General features: G+C 57.5%; 1 protein-coding gene across 1 annotated transcript in view; it reads right to left on the reverse strand.

Moving 5' to 3' along the window:
* SLC8A2 (solute carrier family 8 member A2) overlaps nucleotides 1–19,081 on the reverse strand; it is an 85,750-nt gene extending 66,669 nt beyond the window's left edge. The window contains exon 1 of the mRNA XM_050928706.1: nucleotides 18,095–19,081. The gene's annotated coding sequence lies outside the window, so the exon portion shown is untranslated. The remainder of the gene's footprint in view (nucleotides 1–18,094) is intronic.
* Nucleotides 19,082–20,165: the final 1,084 nt, after the last annotated feature.

A 20,165-nucleotide genomic window follows, 5' to 3' on the forward strand; every position in this document is an offset into this window, starting at 1 on the left:
AGCGGACCCCCAGCTGGTGTCAATCAGCCAGCGCTCCATGGGGCCAGACCCCTGGCTGGTGTTAATCAGCCAGTGCTCCATGGGGCCAGACCCCTAGCTGGCGTCAATCAGCCAGCGCCACATGGCAGTCCATGGGGCCAGACCCCTGGCTGGTGTCAATCAGTCAGCGCTCCATGGGGCCAGACCCCCAGCTGGTGTCAATCAGTCAGCGCTCCATGGGGCCAGACCCCTAGCTGGCGTCAATCAGCCAGCGCCACATGGCAGTCCATGGGGCCAGACCCCTGGCTGGTGTCAATCAGCCAGCGCCACATGGCAGTCCATGGGGCCAGACCCCTGGCTGGTGTCAATCAGTCAGCGCTCCATGGGGCCAGACCCCCAGCTGGTGTCAATCAGTCAGCGCTCCATGGGGCCAGACCCCCGGCTGGTGTCGATCACCCAAGGCTCCATTGGAGTGGACGAAGCTTTCACAGAATATCAGGGATGGAAGGGACCTCAGGAGGTATCTAGTCCAACCCCCTGCTCAAAGCAGGGCCAATCCCCAGACAGATTTTTGCCCCAGATCCCTAAATGGCCCCCTCAAGGATTGAACTCACAACCCTGGGTTTAGCAGGCCAGTGCTCAAACCACTGAGCTATCCCTCCCCGCAAGCTTTACCCACTGACACCAGCTGCAGATTTGGCCCGGGGCCCCTCTTGCCGCAGGTGGCTTCCCCCGAAAGCCCAGATGCAGGGCTGGCCGATGCGCCCCGGGGCTGCCTGGGGAAACGTGGCTCCAAGGCCCTAGCTGTGCCAGGCTGGGAAAGCAGGCGCCTCTGTCTCCAGTGCCAACATGCCTGTAATTAATTTAATAGCCTCATTACCAGCGCCGGGGTGAAACATCAATTAAACAGTCCAGGAGGCTCATTCTGCGACAATGGGATTGTATTTGTTTCCCCCACTTTGGATTGGCGGGTTCCTGGCTTTTAATAGATGCTTTAATCAGGCTTTATAACTCACACAAAAGGTCCCACTCGCAAGGCCTCAGCGTCCAACAGGGACGTCAGACACTCCCCGATCAGGCCGGACTCTCTGCACCACGAGCCCTCTGCTCGGGGCTAGGGCTGGGGCTGGGGGAGGGATGAGCTGCATCCAGTCCCACGCAGGGGGTGGGGATCCTGGAAAGCCCTCGAGTGGGGCCACGGGCTGGCACCCCGGAGAGCTGGGTCCAATGCCCAGCTGGGCCAGTCTTTGGACTGAAGCCGGGACTGGACGACAGGGAAAGGATCACTCGATAACTGCCCCGTTCTGTTCGTTCCCTCGGAAGCACCTGGCACTGTCAGGGACAGGACACGGGGCTAGATGGGCCATTGGTCTCACCCACTAATGCCGTTCTTAGGAAAAGTCCCCTGTGTGACCTTGGACACGTCACTTCATCTCTCTGGGCCTCAGTTTCCCCTTGTAACACAGGGGTAATAATTCTCTCTTGTTGATTTAGATTTGAGGTTCCCGGGGGCAGGGGCTGCGTCTCGCCGTGTATCCATGCAGCGCCTGGCACAGTTCAGGCCCTGATCTCAGCTGAGGGGGACTAGGTAGTAAAAGCCACAAGTCACTGTGTGGGTGAGTGCAGGGGCTGCAGAGTTTAAGGAAGGTGTTGGGGGCAGTTCCTGTGATCTGGTTCCCGCCTGTAGCTTTAATGTGGCAAGATAATAATTCCCTGGGACTGCATCTCCCTGTCCTACAGGGAGAGCGCGCCATCGATTAACAGCTGCTCTGGGCTCCATCTGAGACACTAGGGATTCAAACATCCATTGCCCTGAACATTTCCAAAGCACGTGTATCTGGGGCGGGGGGGATCAGCGTCGCCGCAGGAAACCCGGTTCCTACCGGAGATCAATAGCCAGTCTCAGACTTGTGCACCACGTTGGACCACATCTTAACAGAGAGATCACCGACCCACACAGTCTCCTCGCCAGCGTGAATCCACAACGACCTGTGAGCCACCAGAGATGGGGCTGAGAACCATCAAACTATTGCACACAGCTGGGAACCTCCAGCTCACCGCATCAGCTGAGAACCGACAACTCATTGCGTCAGCTAAGAATCAGCAACTCATTGCATATAACTGGGAACCACCAGCAGCTTCCCCTTTGAGAGCTATTGTCTCAGACTCTCTGCAGACCTAGGCAGATGTTGATGCACCCCACCACCATCAGCTGTCTCAGGCTCTCTGCAAAGTCAGGCAGCATCACTGCAGCAGTTACTCCTGGGTCACATTTTCAATCTTTTCTCCACAAACTTGAGGGTTAGAAATGTATTTGTTTAATGACCATCAAGTGCTGCCATAATCACATGGCTGCAGGAGCCAGGGCACCAGACACCAGTATAATGACCGTACATTAACCCAGCCCTGCCTCTATTTGTCTGAGACTGTAGCTGTGAGTGGGGGAGCGGCCCCAAGTGTAACTGATGCAGGGATGTCTGCCTGAGTCTGCAGAGAGCCTGCGACAACAGCAATGTCAATAGATTGTGGGTTCCTTGGAGCAGGGACAGTCTTCCTTCAGTGTCTGGAAAGTGCGTGGCACATGAAATATAATCAATCGTGATAATAATAACCATTGCTACCACTATGGACTAGTTAGTAAGTACAATCAGTATCGCCATGGTTACCTTACTTCTTCCGTAGCAACACACAGCCAGAATCTGCCAGGCTTGCTCATGCTGAGAGTTACTTTTCCTCCTCAACTAGGGTCACCCATCTCCTTGGGAAGACTCAAGAACTAACGAACCACTTGTTTGGAGTAGGGGTTGTAGAATGTGGCTCGTAATGAGCCCCAGATTTCTCCTGATTTGCGGCACATGCCCCACTACGATGGACCAGTGGAACTCAATGCCACAAGATGTCACCAAGGTCATTAAAAGTGGCTGTGGATTTGGGGATGCCATAACTGTTGGGTGGGCAGGCTGAGATGCCTTAAAGAGGTCTGATTGTCAAAGGGTGGGCACCTAGCATGGCCTGGAAATCTTGACTGGTTTATATTATAATCATAGTCTTTATAAGCACTTGTCATCAGTAGATTGCAAAGCACTTTCAAAGGAGGGGGATATCATTATCCCCATTTTACAGAGAGGAGAACTGAGGCCCAGAGAAGGGAAAGGACTCGCCCAAGCAGGCCAGTGCTGGAACCCATATCTCAATCCACTCCTCTAACCACTAGGCCACATGTAAATCAAACGATGGGATAGCCAGCCCCGCTTCCAAGGCAGGTCCCCCCCTGACCTGTGATCCTTTTAGAGATCAGCCCATGCGCTGAAGCAGGGAGGTTTATAGCCCTGCCAAACCTCTGGGTTGGGTTGGTTTTTGGAATATTTACTGTTCTGGCTCTGGATTTCCTTGTTACCCATACAAACATCCAACCCTTGTTCTCAGACCTGCTAAGCTCTCACACCACGATTTTCACAAGGGACTAGTGAAAAGACACACGCTCAGGAGCCAGATACTCGGACTAGCCCTGGTCTCTTGCGGGACAGAGGCCAAAGAGTCAGGAGCGAATGATACTGACAGACCGACAGCAGCGCTCGGTGCCCCAGGAACAGCAAACACGACGCATCGTCCTCTCTCCCTCTTCCTCTCTAAAGACCTTGCCGGAGATGGAACATCCTGAACCAGCCCAGCTAGTCGTGAATATTCCCGTTTCATTGGGTTTGAAAGTGTGCTCTCAAAGCCGGAGTAGAACTTGCTGGTGTATTTACAGAGTAGAGCGGGTCGTGTCTCCTGCATGTCGCGCCAGTTGTGATACAGCCTGCTGCTGGCTTCTTTTTCCTCCAGGTTGGTGGTAGGTGCCGGCCTTGTCGCCCTGGAAGCAGACAGGGGAATGCAGCAGCGTGAGGTTCCTGCGTGCCACTAGTGCCTCCTGTCGCACGGGGACGCAAGAGGACACGCCTAGACAAGCAGTCACTGCAGGGAGTGAAGCTGGGATCGCTGGATCAAAGAGCACGAGGCACCAGTGCCTGGCCAAAATGTCCCGGTTTCTACAGCTCAACGGCTGGCGTGGACTTGTAAACCTCCGCCAGCCACCAGAGACGGACAGAGAGGCACGCGGTGTGAATGCAGTTTACGCACGCCCACCTGGCCGGGGAAAGATCCCTGTTCCTGGATTAAAACATTCCCAGGGCTGCAGACTCGACCACGATGCTGGGTAAGTTGTTCCAGTGGGTAGCTCCCCTCCTTGTTAAAAATGGACACCTTTCCCATCTGAATTTGTCTAGCTTTCCAACTATACCTATAAAATGATGGGGTCTAAATTAGCTGTTATCACTCAAGAAAGAGATCTTGGAATGATTGTGGAGAGTTCTCTGAAAACATCCACTCAGTGAGCAGCGGCAGTCAGAAAAGCGAACAGAACGTTGGGAATCGCTAAGAAAGGAAGAGATAATAAGAAACAAAATATCATGTTGCCTCTATATAAATCCATGGCATGCCCACATCTTGAATACTGCGTACAGATGTCGCTTCATCTCAAAAAAGATAGATTGGAATTGGAAAGGGTTCAGAAAAGGGCAACAAAAATGAGTAGGGGTATGGAACGGCTGCCATATGAGGAGAGATTAATAAGCCTGGGACTTCTCAACTTGGAAAAGAGACGACTAAGGGGGGATATGCTAGAGGTCTATAAAATCATGACTGGTGTGGACAAAGCCAATAAGGAAGTGTTGTTTACTTCTTCTTGTAACACAAGAACTAGGGGTCACCCAATGAAATCAATAGGCAGCAGGTTTAAAACAAACCAAAGGAAGTATTTTTTCACACAACGCACAGTCAACCTGTGGAACCCCTTGCCAGAGGATGTTGTGAAGGCCAAGACCATAACGGGGTTCAAAAAAGAACTAGATAAATTCATGGAGGATAGATCCATTAATGGCTATTAGCCAGGATGGGCAGGAATGGTGTCCCTGGCCTCTGTTTGCCAGAAGCTGGGAATGGGTGACAGGGGATGGATCACTTGGTGATTCCCTGTTCTGTTCACTCCCTCTGGGGCACCTGGCATTGGCCACTGTCGGTAGACAGGATACTGGGTTGGATGGACCTTTGGTCTGACCCAGTACGGCCACTCTTATGTTCTTCAACTTCCGGCCCCTGGGACCGTTAGACCTGCTAGATCAAAGAGGCCATGATCAAATCTTGACAGGCCTGAGTTCAAGTCACCTGCTTCCTGGGTCACCCTGGCCAAGTCTCTTCCCTGCCTCAGAAGCGGTTGGAAGCATAAATACAGTAACGGTTGAGGGCTGCTCAGATCCTGGGGGAACATGGGCCATTGAAGTAGCTTTGACCAGTGGGGAATAGCTTCCTGGGGGGATGCTCTATTCTGAAATGAGAGTGACTTGATTCTGGAGTAATTGCTCCCATCACCAAGCTCTGATGGACCTGCGTTCAGAACGGAGTGTCCACATTGAGGAGTTATTCTGGATTAGCATAGCCGCTCAATTTCCCCCATGTAGACGAGCCACAAGTGTTTGAAGTCTGGCACCCCTGCGTCACCAGTCACCCCGGCCATTCGCTCTGTTTGAGCTAGGCAAACTGAAGTGCAGAGGGAGGGGAGCGACTGGCCAAGGTCACGTGTGGCAAAGGCAGGAGTGGAACCCAGACCTCTCGGAGCCCAGGACCTTAACCACAAGGTTGTGCTTTTTGATCCCCAGACGTTTCAAAACAACAGCAAGTGGGAGGGAGGCCAGGAGGGTTCCTGCAGCGATTTATTGTAGGAGCTACATTTTTAATGCACACTTTGCAGGGGGGAGAGGAAACATGTCTCCCTGACAGCTGTTCCTTGCTCGAGCCAGCAGGGGGTGCAAGTGTACATCAATTGATGCTCCAAGGAGGCCAGGCGTCCTAATGGTCAGAGCAGGGGACCTGCTTCTTCATTGTCCTGTACCTTGTGCAACCATTTACCTGGGGACAAAATACTCCCAAAGGAACTGGTAGCTTTGGCCCCTCACTCTGCACAGACTCAGGGCCCAGAGGCCCTGGACTTTTGTAGGGAGTTGCTTATAGCAGAGGACCAGGAATCAAAGCCCCTTGGTACTATTTCTGGCTACGAGAGGGACTGAGGTCTAGTGGTTAGAGCAGGGGGCTCCTGGGTTTTAGCATCAGGTCTGGGAGTGTTGTCTAGGAGTTAAAGCAAGGGAGGGTTTGGGGCGATATCCCCAATTCAGTAACGAAATAAGCCCTTTTCGGAGCCCGGGCGCTCTGAAAATCAGCCAGTGCTCAGTCCATTATTCACAGTCCCACAAACGGTTCCTCAGCACCCGAGGAGAGAGAGAGAGAGAGCGTTGTCCCCTTGACTAGCTCTGCTTCGGCTCAAACACCATCAGATCACCGGTGGATCCTTCAGCTCCTCCTGATCGGGGCACAACTGCCGACCGCCGTGACCGTCCCGGTGGAAAGCTGAGTTGGAGCTCAGTCTCCAGAGCAGCCTCCGGTTAGCCTGGGGGAGGCTGGGCTGGGGCGAAGGCTTAGGCTGGGAAACCTTTAGCCTCTTTGGATCGGACAGCTGGGCGCCAAACCAGGGCCACATGTCGAGTCCTTTCCCCAAGGGCCTAACCCTGGGTATTTGCTCTGGACAAACGCTCTTGGTCTTTGGTGGCAATTCGACCTGTGTGAGGCCACCAGGCCGGTACTGGCTGACCTGACCGCATTTCTCCAAGTCCCAAGGAGCAACTCTGCCCTGGGTGGGGACTGAGCTAGGTGGGATTAATGGGGCTAAATTCCATGACGGGTGGGAGGGGTAAATGAAAGCCAAATTTGGCCTCGTGCGCCGTCTGCTTCTCCCTTCCCTGGTGGGTTTCAAGAGGCGCGTGGGCAAAGCAGGGCCGGATCCTTGCCCGCTGGAGGGGGCCACAGCTGGGGGGGGAGGAACTCAGCTTTGAGCCGAGGGAGTATTACTGTGCCAGGGCAGCCTCTGTTGAAAAGAGACCGGCTGCAGTGCTAACCTAGGTGTGATTAAAGGAAAACAGGGGAGGAACTGGGATTAACGCACAAAAGCCAGCTGCACTAGATACAGCCGGGGCCAGGGACTGGAACCCGACCTACACCTGCCACCCCTTCCCCCTGCCCAGCCCTGCTCGCTTGGGTTACCGGGCTGGCTGCCGAGGTAACTGAGCGAAATTCCCTGGCTGTGCTATGCAGGGCAGCCTGGACGATCCAGTGGTCCTGGCTGGCTTCCTAAGCTACGAAGCCCGTTGGGAGCAGTTCTGCACCTTGTGGAATGATCTGCACCAGCCCCCTTGGGACAGGAGCAATCGTGTTCCACCCTCACTGCGCACTGGTCTAAGGGGCTATGCAGCAGGGAGCGGGGGCAGATCGGGGCCCCCAGCAAGAGCTGGCACCGATGGAAGCAGGAGCCATGCAGGAGAGGAAGCAGAGGAGAATCCCCGTGCTCAGGGAGGAGGGGGAGAAGATACAGGGAGGCAAAGCTCACTCCAAGATGTGGGGATGGGTCGTCAGCGAGAGGGACTGCACCCACCACCCCCGAATCTCAAAGCACGAGAGGCTGAGCTGACAGATCCAGCTCCCACAGCTCCTAGGCTGCAGCAGAGCCACGCTGGGGGACAAAGAGTCCCACCACTGCAGCCAGGGGCACAGGGGAGGAAATAGTTTGATCTTGACAGTGCCTCTTTCAAAGCATGCTCCTGCCTCGCTGCGGGCCCAATTACAGCCTGACCTCAGGGCTCGAGGCTAACGAGGGTTCATATAATGACCGGTCAGTACAGGAACCTTTCCCTACAGCCCTTGGGCCAGTGCTGGTTTATGAAGGTTAAGAGGTGACTTATCCCTGGCTGTAAGTACCTAGACGGGGAACAGAGATGTGATAACCGAGGGCTCTTCCGTCTACCAGGGGAAGGATCCAATGGCTGGAAGCTGAAAGTAGCTGAATTCAGACTGGAAATCAGTGCAAACGGTTAGCAGTGAGGATACGTAAGCTGTGGAACAACCTACCGAAGGCTGAGGGAGAATCCACTTCTTCCTCACTGGGCCTGATTAAATCAAGACGGGCTGATTTCCTCACAGCTCTGCTCTGGTTCAAACAGGAACGAACGCGGGGAAGTCACAGGGCCTGTGTTCTGTCTAGGCCCGGCAGAATCCCATTTTTTTCTTTGTAATTTTGGCAGAGGATACAGATGTTTATTTCTAAACATTTTTCTGTTTTTATCAATTTAAATTTTCACAGTTGTGCAAAACTATGGATTTAGAGGGTTGTTTTTAGATTTCTCTCTCTCTAAACGCTCACAGTTACAGGAAACTATGCAGGCTGGAGGGGGAAATCAGACAATTATTTAATGGCAGTAGATGCTGAGATTCAAAAAGTAAAGAGCTTTATAACCGTTAAAACACAAATCACCAACACATCCAAAGTGAATCTCCTTCAGTCAAACTCAGATAAGTTCTCAGGCAGCATTTTTCCATACATTTCTATGATCATGGATGGAAAGAGTTTTCCTCGGTTTGTGTGAGATAGTGAAATCGATGCTTACGGACACCAATAAAAATCTAATTTTCCAAGGTCAGTGATACAGGAGGTTAGACTATATGATCCCAGTGGTCACTCTGGCCTGAGATAAATCTCTCGGAGCGTGGATTTTCCACCCGCAGTGGGAGAGGTTTTCTCTGACACCCGCTCTATGGATTCCTGGTAGCACCAACCATCACTCTAAGGCCTGGCGTCTCCGCTAAAACGCTCTGGCAGAGAAGGACTTGCCCACATGCAGACACCGCCAGGGCTGGCTATTCCAGAGCAGCTCTCCCTGTGGATGACCTAGTCTGGATTAATTCATGTGCTTCCAAAGTGGACTGGGCGATCCTCGGGGGAACAGAGTGGCCACATGGGGGAGCTATTGCAGAATGGCCTATTTCACCACGGCTAGTCCAGTCGCTTTCCCTGTGTAGACAAAACCTGCCACTGAGAATCAGGTCCCTCACAACACACTCGAATGCTGAATGTGACCAAGTGGGGGACTGCTTTATTTTTTCGTGGTTTCCCAGTGGGTTGCATGCAGAGGGGGTGGGACTCAGTGTCCCCGGGTGTTACTGGTTTAACGAGGGGAGGGGAGAGGGAGTTTGTTGGGACACAGGGACTGGAGAGGGACCCGGGACCCCGGTCGATGGCCTGGAGGATGGAGACCCCAGAGACTGGTGACCTGGCGACCCACAGGCCCAGCTCAGGAGTCACAGCCGGTTCTGGCCAGTGGGGGACAATGGGCTGCGGGGAGAGGACCCCGGTGACCTGACCAGCCGGTTCCAGCCAGAGGAGGGCGGAGAGGAGAGGAGGCCCAGGCGACCCTGTTTACCTGGAGAGAGGACAATGGACAGAGGCAGGGCCTGGGGCCAGGGATATCAGAGGCCCAGCTGGGAAGCAGGGGGGCTCGGGGCTCGAGAGGGGGAGCAGGCAGAGCCCCCCTGGATGCAAGGGAGACTGGGATGTGCTGGGCTGAGGGAGGCCAGGCCTGAGCCCCTGAGAGTTTCCTGTGCTGGGTTCAATGCTCAATAAACCCTCCTGTGTTACGCTGGCTGAGAGTCGCTCCGGTCTAGAGAACAGGGCGGGGGGATGGGGCATCAATCCCTTTGGGGGGCGGAGGCCCTGGGGATCCAGAGCGAGGGGACTCCCTGGGGGGGCCCACAGCAGAGACAGACGTGCTAAGGCTCAGAGAGGTGCAGTTCCGGGAGGTGGAAGGGCCTGACCCCGAGCGAGAGTGGACCCCCAGGAACAGGGATGTCTCACTGAAAGGGGCACCCCCCATGGGCCGCACGGGGCCATGAGTGGGCACAATCTGTGAGTCCGTGACAATGAACACTTAGCTCCTTTAATTCCCCGCCCTCGCCCCTTAGCCACCCTGGGCTCTGTCCTCCGAGCACCTCCAGTTTGTCTCCAACATGCACAGGCCAACGAGGACATCGCAAGTGAGCAGGGTATTACAGGGGACAGTTACCCCAGGGAAGGGGCCAACGCCTCCACACCCCCAAATCACATTGCATCGCATACTCAGATCAAATCCATGCCCAGTGTCCCACCGTGAGTCACTAAAGCACACGTCCAAACCCCGACATTGTCTGTTCCGCTGCAGAGGACCCCCTGGTCCCAAATCCATCCCTGGCGTAACTCCAGAGAAGCCAGCGGATGGATTTCACCCAGCAGCAGCATCCGATTCCTTTCCTGGTTCCACTAACTCAAGATAACACTGTTCCCGACACAGAGCAAGCCAGATGCCAATCAGCAAAACAGGCGCTGGCTAAGTGGCTGATGAAACATTAGCTGCCGATGAAATCCAAGTATGAAAACGTTGCAAGGAACTGGCTGTGTGTGCGAGTCACACATATTACAGGCGCACAGAATTCAGGGCTTTACCACGCACGTGAACCCAGGTCATTATATTACACACGTACATAAATCCAGTTCTTTATAATACACACACATCCATAAATCCAGTTCTCGACACTATTATATCGTGTACGTGAAGATTCACATACACAGCACCACAGGAAGCAGGACAGCTCAGATGTGCACCACAAACCCCATGCTGCTAACAACACCCCAAACCAGTCTCCTTGGGCTCAGGTGGTGGGGCCGGGGCTTTTAGAGCTGAAGCATGAGTGCCCTGTTCCCGCTGGCACTGGGCTTTTCAACAGGCCGTGGGATGTCAGTGGCCACAGATTTGCTACCATACTTTGGGGGACACAGGGGGAAGATGGTGGGTTGATTTCTTCTGGAGACAGCTCGAATCACTACATGCAATTGCACAGAAAAGGCTCCTACTCTCCAAAGCACATTTGCCCCGATTCCAGCTGTACAGATCCACATGCAGCATGCTGAGCAGTGAAGGTTCGCTGGTAGGGGGACCGTCGAGAGAAGTTTCCCACAATCTTTACCTCAAGGGACCAAATGCATCGCTGTTGTAAGCCCACTTGTGTCAGTGGGGGCCAGATCCCCCAGTGGCATAAAGTGGCATCGCTCCCTCGGCAGCAATGGATCCGTTGGACCCTATCTGTGGCTTCTAACCCATGATGTTAATCAGCTGTTGCTTTATTGAGGTCAATGGGGCCAGACCCCCAGCGGTTGTAAATCAGTGCCACGCTGCTGAAGTCAACACAGCTGAGCCAATTTACCCCATGATTTGGCCAATGGCTCTAAACCATAAGCCCCTACATGAGTGAAAAAGCCCTTTAGCTGTCACGACCGAGTGACGGGTACAGGGTGCCCCTCCAACGCACTTCCAGCTCCTTCCTCTCCGGTCTCCAGGGCGTGGGAAAAAGCTGGTCTCTCTCCCCAGGCTTTGGAGGGGAGGAGGAATATGCTTCTGTTTCAATTCCAGGCAACTCTCTGTGCTAAGGTGGGTAATACTTTTTACCTAGTGATGTGGATGTACTTTCAGAGAGAGTCAAGGCCATTTCAAATAAATACACAGGCTCAAGCTAGATGTGCTGCCATCTCCAGTAGCACGCACCGGCCCCAGCCGGGATCAGGGCCCCATCGTGCCAGGTGCTGTACAGACAGAGCGAGCCCGCATGCCATGGAAGAAACAGCCTTGAAAAGGGGATTTCAGCCTGCTCCTGCCGTGTTACCAAAGGAGAATCTCATCCAAGTCCCGCACACTCCGGGACAATGTTTGGAGACAATGTAACTGCATTCTTAGTCCAGGTTGATGGTGGCTTCCTAAGGTAAAACCCAGTTTTCAGGCAGCCTAACTTCTACCATGCTGTGAAATGTCACCACCCACTATCTTCCCACAGAGTAAATGATACCACGGGGTCAGATCCTCTGCTAGCACAAATCAGCACAGCGGTGCCACTGAAACCAGCATGACGCTGACTGACATCGGCCCGGGATCTGGTCCCATTGACACCAGTGGCGTGACACCAAGTCACACCCAATGGGGATCTGACACGATTGACGCTAATGGAGTCAGATCCTTTTCACACCAGCTGGGGGTCTGGCACCACTGACTCCAATGGAGTGATGCTGATTAACGCCAGCTGCAGATCTGGTCCCACAGACTCCCTGGCGTGACACCAATTGACACCTGCTGGGGAACTAGCCAGTAGGAAATAATTCAAAGTTATTTCACCTGCTGGGTTGTCCCAGTGCATCTTGGTTTCTATCTTTTGGAGAGTAACCACTGGAGGGTCAGGTCTGCTGCCTACCACACACTCAGCACTTTAATCATCATCCTATTTATTACAACCTGAATTTCTAAAGCATGCGTCGCTGCAGGGCAGGGAAACCCAGCTGGTCTCTTCAGCAACGTTTTCAGCTCTAAATCCCTCTCTGGCCCAGTTCAGTCCGGCCCCACTGAAACGGATGGCGCTGCTTTAGGCCAGCTGATTTGGCCCAGAGGATTTGGCCCAGAGGATTTGGCTCATGCCATATCAAAAGCGCGTTTCACTGCCTGGAAAATAAAGCTGCTTCTGGCAGAACACCTGTCCTCGTAAATAATGGGAACGCCGCGTGTCTGCCACGCTGGTCTGCCACAGTCATAGCGCCCCTGTTCCAAACACAGGGGCCCCTTCTCCGGGACAGCGACAGGCATGAAAACATTCATTTCCCAACCCAACGTGGGCGCTGCCATCCCCCTGGCGAATGGGCCACTGGCACTGGGTGGCTCCCTTCGGAGCAGGGCACAGGCTGGACATGGAGCAGGCGGGTAAAGGCACCGGGTGGATCCAGGAGCAGGGGAAGACAATGGAAGTTTACAGGGAAATTTTAAAAAATTGATTCTGATCATTAAAGGGTCGGGAGGAACCGTGGCAGGATCCATCCCAAGCCGGGGGAGAGGGGCATTGTTTTCTGCCGAGGCATCGGTCGCAAATCTAACATGGCACAAGCCGGGGGGTTGGGCAGGTTCTCAGGTGGCGTCAGCTCCCTTTGTGCCAGCTGCAGAATCCGGCCCCCGTGACTGTCAGGAGACACCCCCCGAATGGGGGGAGCGGTGGGGGAAGGAGCGGAGATGCCAAGGTAACGGGGAGCCAGGGCAAGCAAGCGATCAGCGCAGGCAGAGACACAAGGGGCAGCTGCCCCCCCAGGCCCCAGCCCCCCATACAGGGAAAACCTGCCAGCCCCCCCAGCCACCAGCGCCCCCCCCCGCATACCTGGGGGGCTGCTCCTCTCTCCAGCCTGGGGCTGACCGCGAGCTCCGGCGGCACCAGCTCACTCCTCCATCTCGCCGGCTGCGGGCTGCGCGGGGCGGGGCGGGGCGGGGCGGGGGGGCCGAGCCAGCTGCCGGCTCGCTCCGGGAGAAGCGCCCCCCCGCCCCCGCCCAGCTCCCGCCCCTGCAGCCGCCCGGAGCCCGCCCAGGGGGGGGGGGGCGGAGCGCGGGGCGGATCCTGGGGAAAGCGGGGCCTGGGGCGAGCGGGGGGGCTGGGCGGCCAGCGGAGGGGGGGCGATGCCCAGCACCCAGGGCGCGGCTCCCAGTCCCGGGGAAAGGGGATCTGGGCAGAGAGGAGGCCCGGAGCTCCCGAGAATTCAGCACCTCACCAGCCGGGACAGCTCCCAGCTCCCCCCCCCCCGCCCGGCCTGTGCGGGACAGCTCCCAGCTCCCCCCCCCACACCCAGTGCGGAACAGCTCCCCCCCCCCACCCAGCCTGTGCGGGACAGCTCCCAGCTCCGCCCCCACCCAGCCAGTGCGGGACAGCTCCCAGCTCCGCCCCCACCCAGCCAGTGCGGGACAGCTCCCAGCTCCCCCCCCCCCACCCAGCCTGTGCGGGACAGCTCCCAGCTCCGCCCCCACCCAGCCTGTGCGGGACAGCTCCCAGCTCCCCCCCCCCCACCCAGCCTGTGCGGGACAGCTCCCAGCTCCCCCCCCAGCCAGTGCGAGACAGCTCCCCCCCCCCACCCAGCCTGTGCGGGACAGCTCCCAGCTCCCCCCCCCACACCCAGTGCGGGACAGCTCCCCCCCCCCCACCCAGCCTGTGCGGGACAGCTCCCAGCTCCGCCCCCACCCAGCCAGTGCGGGACAGCTCCCAGCTCCGCCCCCACCCAGCCTGTGCGGGACAGCTCCCAGCTCCCCCCCCCCACCCAGCCTGTGCGGGACAGCTCCCAGCTCCCCCCCCAGCCAGTGCGAGACAGCTCCCCCCCCACCCAGCCTGTGCGGGACAGCTCCCAGCTCCCCCCCACCCCGCCAGTGCGGGACAGCTCCCAGCTCCCCCCCTCACCCGCCCGGCCTGTGCGGGACAGCTCCCAGCTCCCCCCCTCACCCGCCCGGCCTGTGCGGGACAGCTCCCAGCTCCCCCCCCCCCAGCCTGTGCGGGACAGCTCCCAGCTCCCCCCCCCCCACCCAGCCTGTGCGGGACAGCTCCCAGCTCCCCCCCCCCCGCCCGGCCTGTGCGGGACAGCTCCCAGCTCCCCCCTACCCCACCAGCCGGGACAGCTCCCAGCTCCCCCCCCCCCCGCCCGGCCTGTGCGGGACAGCTCCCAGCTCCCCCCCCCACCCAGTGCGAGACAGCTCCCCCCCCCACCCAGCCTGCGCGGGACAGCTCCCAGCTCCCCCCCACCCCACCAGCGCGGGACAGCTCCCAGCTCCCCCCCACACCCAGTGCGAGACAGCTCCCCCCCCCACCCAGCCTGCGCGGGACAGCTCCCAGCTCCCCCCCACCCCACCAGCGCGGGACAGCTCCCAGCTCCCCCCCCCCGACCCAGTGCGAGACAGCTCCCCCCCCACCCAGCCTGTGCGGGACAGCTCCCAGCTCCCCCCCACCCCACCAGCCGGGACAGCTCCCAGCTCCCCCCCTCACCCGCCCGGCCTGTGCGGGACAGCTCCCAGCTCCCCCCCACCCCACCAGCGCGGGACAGCTCCCAGCTCCCCCCCCCCCACCCAGTGCGAGACAGCTCCCCCCCCCCACCCAGCCTGTGCGGGACAGCTCCCAGCTCCCCCCCCACCCAGTGCGAGACAGCTCCCCCCCCACACCCAGCCTGTGCGGGACAGCTCCCAGCTCCCCCCCACCCCACCAGCGCGGGACAGCTCCCAGCTCCCCCCCCCCCACCCAGTGCGGGACAGCTCCCAGCTCCCCCCCACCCCACCAGCCGGGACAGCTCCCAGCTCCCCCCCTCACCCGCCCGGCCTGTGCGGGACAGCTCCCAGCTCCCCCCCACCCCACCAGCGCGGGACAGCTCCCAGCTCCCCCCCCCCACCCAGTGCGGGACAGCTCCCAGCTCCCCCCCACCCCACCAGCCGGGACAGCTCCCAGCTCCCCCCCTCACCCGCCCAGCCTGTGCGGGACAGCTCCCAGCTCCCCTCCCCCCCCCCCCGCCAGTGCGGGACAGCTCCCAGCTCCCCTCCCCCCCCCCGCCAGTGCGGGACAGCTCCCAGCTCCCCCCCACCCCACCAGCGCGGGACAGCTCCCAGCTCCCTCCCCCCCCACCCAGTGCGGGACAGCTCCCAGCTCCCCCCCCCACCCCCGCCAGTGCGGGACAGCTCCCAGCTCCCCCCCCACCCGGCCTGTGCGGGACAGCTCCCAGCTCCCCCCCCCCACCCAGTGCGGGACAGCTCCCAGCTCCCCCCACCCGGCCTGTGCGGGACAGCTCCCAGCTCCCCCCCCCACCCAGTGCGAGACAGCTCCCCCCCCCCACCCAGCCTGTGCAGGACAGCTCCCAGCTCCCCCCCACCCCGCCAGTGCGGGACAGCTCCCAGACCCACACCCCGCCAGTGCAGGACAGCTCCCCGCTCCCCCCCACCCCGCCAGTGCGGGACAGCTCCCAGCTCCCCCCCCCCGCCAGTGCGGGACAGCTCCCAGACCCCCCCATCCAGTGCGAGACAGCTCCACACACCCCCCAGCCTGTGCGGGACAGCTCCCAGCTCCCCCCCACCCCGCCAGTGCGGGACAGCTCCCAGACCCACACCCCGCCAGTAAAGGGCAGCTCCCCCCGCCACGGCCAGTACAGGGCAGCTGGCAGCTCCCAGCTCCCCCCCCCCCACCCCCGCAGCAGAGCAGGGAGCTCCCCAGCGCCCAAGCTCCAAGGCACCCAGCAAACCCCCCTTCCCCTGGAGCTGGGGACAATTCCAATTCAAGTTTGCCAGTGTCCCTAGCCAGGCCATGAGGGGCAGGAGAGAACCCATCTCCCCGGGCAGCACCCCAGCTCTAGCCCCACTGAGGCAAGGCTCTGCATTCAAAGCAAAGACCCCCCCATGCCCTAAGACAAGCCTGGGGCGGGGGGTGGGGACTAGTTCATGCATTTGCCCTCTGTGTGGCTATCTCCAAACCCACTGGCACCTGAACACTCCCGCCGAGATCAGGGCCCCACGCGGCCTGGCGCTGCACACAGGTGGCATGAGACAGCCCCCCTTGAGGAACTCTCTGTGTAAATAGATGAAGCATCGGGAAGGGAAACTGAGGCACAGAGAGGGAACGGGACTTGCCCAAGTAGGAGTAGAACCCAGGTCTCCCAGTCCAGTGCTTTACCGGCTAGGCCACACTGCTTATAACCCTGGAGCACCACAGAAATTATTTAGGGCTGGGATGTTCAAATGCACCTAGGGAGGGGGTGAAATTTCCAAAGGTGTCACCACCTTCCCTTCTCTACATTTGCTTGAATAGCTGGTGACTTGTCTCCATCCCCACCCTGCCTCTGATCGCTGGCTTTGCTGTCGCTCTCTGCAGCGGGTGGGGGTGGGGGAACAACAGCAGAGGCCACTTCTAGAGGTTGTTGGGGGGAAATGCTCCCAAACCCCCAACTTCCTTTGGTTTCCTGGCCACACAACAAACCCCCTCATGAATATGCAAAGTGCCCAGAGTTCATTGGTTCCAGGCACTGCATGGGTCAAGCAGGGGAGCAGGGAGAAGAATGCCAGAGCCAATCGGCTCTGAGCAAACTGCATATTTATTACCCACCAACGGTGAGAGGGGTGATTAAACTGAAACCTTCCCATTTAAAAGAAAAAATCCTCTTGGGTAATGGGTCCATCCAGGAAAGCTTAAGGGGACAAATCTCCTTAAAAGAACAGGCCCATTTCCATGTGACTGTACGAAACCAGCTGGGAGAGAAATTCCATTTAAACACCACCCTGCTTGATTTATTTTTAGCGCAGTTTTCTATACAGGCATCTTGCTAACTTCCTGCACGGTTGCCTATGGAGAGAGGAAATTAAGATCTTTCGCCAGTTCCTAACAGCGGCTGCCTTTCGTTTTCCAGGTGCACTACAGAACTCAGATTAAAATACACAAAACTCTTCCAACTTGGCTGCTGAGATGAGAACAGGGGGGGTGGAGTGGGAAGCAAGAGAATTCAGTGCTGGTAAGAGTCACTGACTGAGAGCAACTCGTACATGGCTGATAGTTATTCTAACGAAGGCCAGGCCGCTGTATGAGACACAGTCCTTGGCCTATGAAACTTGCAGTCCAGCTAGACGAGACTATCTCAGGGGAGAAGAAAGGAGGGGTGATTCACCCCATTTCACAGATGGGGAGACTGAGGCCCAGAGAGGCTAAATGACTTACCCAAGCTCACACAGGGAGTCCCTGCCCCAAAAGGCTTCCACTGTAAGCCAGGCAAAGAGGGAAAAGAAAAGGCATCGAGATGGGGCATGGGCACCCGCAGCAAAGGCAAAGAACAGAACCAGATTTTCCAGTCCACTACTCAGCCTGCTCTGGCCTGCACCAGAATTCATCCTGATGTTAAAGCAGTAAATCAGGGGTAGGCAACCTATGGCACTTGTGCCAAAGGCAGCATAGGAGTTGATTTTCAGTGGTACTCACACTGCCCAGGTCCTGGCCACCGGTCCGGGGGTGGGGGGGAGGCTCTGCATTTTATTTTGATTTTAAATGAAGCTTCTTAAACATTTTAAAACCCTTATTTACTTTACAGACAATAATAGTTTAGTTCTATATTACAGACTTATAAAAAGAGACCAAAAACACTACCATGTATTGCTGACACGCGAAACCTTAAATCAGAGTGAATCAATGAAGACTCGGCACCCCACTGCTGAAAGGTTGCCGACCACTGCAATAAATACCCACGCTCTCTCCTACACACACCCCCTGCTATCCCATCCCCTCTCCGCCCCCACACCTACCTGCCATCCCATCACACCCCACCAGCTGCCAACCCACCACGGGAAAAACGAGAGGTGGGGCCTACCTGGCAGCTCTTTTTAAAGACTTGGAGGCACGAGAAGGAAAGAGAGAGCGTGTACGCTGGGGCTGGGGAGGGAGAGGGAGGACGGGAAGGGAGACAGGAAAAAGGAGGATTCAGTCTATTAAGGGAGGGAGGCTGAGATAACAGCTCTGCTACATCGTGGTGTTTCACTCACACACACCCCAGTGACAGCCGCCCACAGAAATCAGCGCGAGGGCCAGAGAAATCCTGCTGAGCAGTAGAAGCAGCCTTTCCCACAGCACGGTGGCTGAGATGGCTGCAAATGGCCAGAGCTCAGAGATGCTGGGTTTTGCCGAGATCACTAGTCCCACCTCCCTGGACGTTGCTGTTTTATTCGTCGTGTACGAAGTGATACTGTGGTCTAGTGCTGAGAGCTCTGCCCTCAGGCGTGCTTGGCACGTCACTTCCCCGCCCCGTGCCTCAGTTTCCCCATCTGTAAAACGGGGTAATGCAGCTGTGCTGTTTTGTCGAGCGCTCTGTGATCCGCCTGAGAACGGCTGGGGGTTATGAGAGGAGTGCTCCCTAGAAGCCGTGCTGCACAGAACTGAAGTAATGAGATGTGGCACAAAGAGGTGAGTCACATTCTGAGCGCAGGACAGAGAAATGGCTCCACAGGTGCCTCCTGTCTAACAACCCGACACTTGCGTAGCTCCTTACAGCAGAGGATCTCTCAGCGTTTAACAAGCGTTAGCAAATTCAGCCCTGCAGACGCCCGGCCTCCTGGGTGACAACTCCCCATCCCACTGAGTGAGTTCACGGCAGCGCTCGGAATAAAAGCTACATATCCTGATGTCTGCGCCTAAAACAAAACGTCCCCCTTCCCCCCATTCATTAGGCCCCACTGCCTCAGGCTGGGCAGCTAGAGAATCCTGGCTCGCATGTCTGCCCCTAGCTGCTTCCAGCCTTCGCCAACCACTGCAGCCCCAAAAACCCCACAGAGGCGATTCAGAGGGACCCAGCTTAGAAAGATCCAGACTCCCAATAATCCAGCTCGGTCCAGCAGGAACCGCTGCCGACTCTCCCAGCTGCTCCCTCCTGGCTGCAGCGCAGAAGGCAGCACTCCCGGGTGCATCATGCAGGAAATCAGCCAGATATTCCCTCCCTGCAGCCTTTGGAACTGACACACCCTGACGCTTGTCACAAGCTGGTGTCTAATATTAAAGGTGATTTCTTGTCTGGCAGGGGTACATGGGGCTGCCTGTCCCTGGCACCTGTGGCATGGCAGGCTGTCAGGCGGTGAGCCAGGCCTCCTGGGGAGCTGCTCCCTGCTCTCCCCCTCTCCCCCAACTCACTGGGTGACCCCAGGCAGGTCGCTGCCACATGCTGTGCCTCAGTTTCCCCATAAGCTGTAAGACGAGGAGAAGCATAACTAGAGGAAACCAGAAGGGCCCATTTTGATCGTCCAGCCTGACCCCCGCAGAGCACCTCCCCTAGCGATTCCTGCATCCAGCCGATGCTCAGGCTGGGCACAAGCTTTCAGACAGAAATTAAATGGGAACATTGGACTGGACGGGACCTCCTGGGTCACTGAGTCCCACCCCTGCTATCACAGGCCCCCCCTTCAGAAACTGACCAGGGTCCATCCTCCTGCTAGTTCGGGGGGTTGCGCCCCTGCTCCATTCGCAGGGCTACTCCAGAACCCGCTTGACTCAAAGACGGCAGGTGATGGTGAATCCGGGGCCCCCTGGGTTGGTTCTTCCAGGGGTTAAAGACCCTCGCTGCTAAACACGACCCCATTTCTAGTCTCCTCTTGTCTGGCTCCAGCTCCCAGCCGCTGGCTCTCCCTGGCCTTTGCCTGCTAGCCCAAGGGGCTCCCAGAAATGGCTTCCCACTCGCAGACCGCTTCCCCTTCTCTGGCCCAGGAGCTCCCCCATCAAAGGGTCACTTGCAATTTATAACAGGAGGGCCCCAAATGTAGCCTGCAGCCCCTCCAGCAGGGACCTCCACCTAGCTCCACACCCCCTTTCCAGGGCAGACAGAGACGGCAGCAAGACACTGGGGGCACTGGAACTTTTACTGGACGGGAGGGGTGTGGGGGTTAATGTAAACGTCC

The sequence above is a fragment of the Gopherus flavomarginatus genome, chromosome 18, assembly GCF_025201925.1.
Source record: "Gopherus flavomarginatus isolate rGopFla2 chromosome 18, rGopFla2.mat.asm, whole genome shotgun sequence".
Taxonomy (NCBI): Eukaryota; Metazoa; Chordata; order Testudines; family Testudinidae; genus Gopherus; species Gopherus flavomarginatus.